The 1,125-nt window shown below is 43.1% G+C and overlaps 1 pseudogene; it reads left to right on the top strand.

Moving 5' to 3' along the window:
- The first annotated feature begins 306 nt into the window (after nucleotides 1-306).
- Nucleotides 307-627, top strand: LOC131743567 (glutaredoxin-1-like; annotated as a pseudogene).
- The last annotated feature ends 498 nt before the right edge of the window (nucleotides 628-1,125 follow it).

Raw genomic sequence — 1,125 nt, 5'->3', positions numbered from 1 at the left:
TGTAGTCAAACATCAAATGATTACTGCTAATCACAAAAACAGATATCTCAACTTAATGATTTTACTACTTTTCTACATATAGGAAAATGCAAGGGTCTGGGCTTACTAAAATCATTCCTTTGATATGCATTTTAACTATCTAGGATCAATATTCTGTCTGCTTCCATTCTGAATCCTCTCAAGGTGCACAGCTGCACTGGCTGATAGCTATGGCCACAACATTCTTTGTTTACTGAAATGGCAGGCTTTACTCCTGAGCAATATCTGCAATTGAGGTTCCTCCCCAGGAGGTAGCAGCCTGTCAGCATGGCTCAAGCGTTTGTGAACAGCAAAATCTAGCCTGGGAAGGTGGTTGTGTTCATCAAACCCACCTGCCCCTACTGCAGAAGGGCCCAGGAGCTCCTCAGCCAATTGCCTTTCAAACAAGGGCTTTTGGAATTTGTCGATATCACAGCCCACGGTGACACCAACGAGATTCAAGATTATTTGCAAAAGCTCACAGGAGCCAGAATGGTACCTCGGGTCTTCACCGGTAAAGAGTGCATAGGTGGATGAAGTGATCTAGTAAATATGCATGAGAAAGGGGAGCTTTTGACACGGCTAAAGCAAATTGGAGCTCTGCAATAATTATAGAGCAGACCCCAGGCTGATATCCCCCTTGAGAGCTGGATAGTGTAGCAGATAATGACAGCACTTCCTGGTGGATGGACCTGCGGCTACGTTTACACAGCTACAGCAACTGTTTACTTAGAAGTTTGAAATATGTTAATGCAAATAAAGTGGGGGGCAAAAACAGCTTTTTTTTCTTTTGACTCAGTATTAAAACTTGCCCGAAAAAGCAGGTCTGAGAAGTTCGATGGATGTATCGGGTTTCTTGTGGATTGGCCCTTGGGTTCAAAAAGACAAAGACAAGATATGCTTAGGATTCACTCACTGACCCAAAAGGTGTTCCTTTTCTTTGGCACGTGTTCCTTACTATGTGTTCTCCACATGCTGGGGCTCCTCTACCTCAACACCAGTGTTTCTCAACCAAGTATATCCCAGACCCCCTGGGTTGAATCTATAGTTGGTTTTCTGCTACTGTCCAAAGATTATTTTGTTGAGTTTGACTTTATAGAATTTGTA

The sequence above is a fragment of the Kogia breviceps genome, chromosome 16 (assembly GCF_026419965.1).
Source record: "Kogia breviceps isolate mKogBre1 chromosome 16, mKogBre1 haplotype 1, whole genome shotgun sequence".
Classification (NCBI taxonomy): Eukaryota; Metazoa; Chordata; class Mammalia; order Artiodactyla; family Physeteridae; genus Kogia; species Kogia breviceps.
The sequence above is the reverse complement of the archived record's forward strand: the minus strand, read 5'-3'. Positions and strand labels throughout refer to the sequence as shown.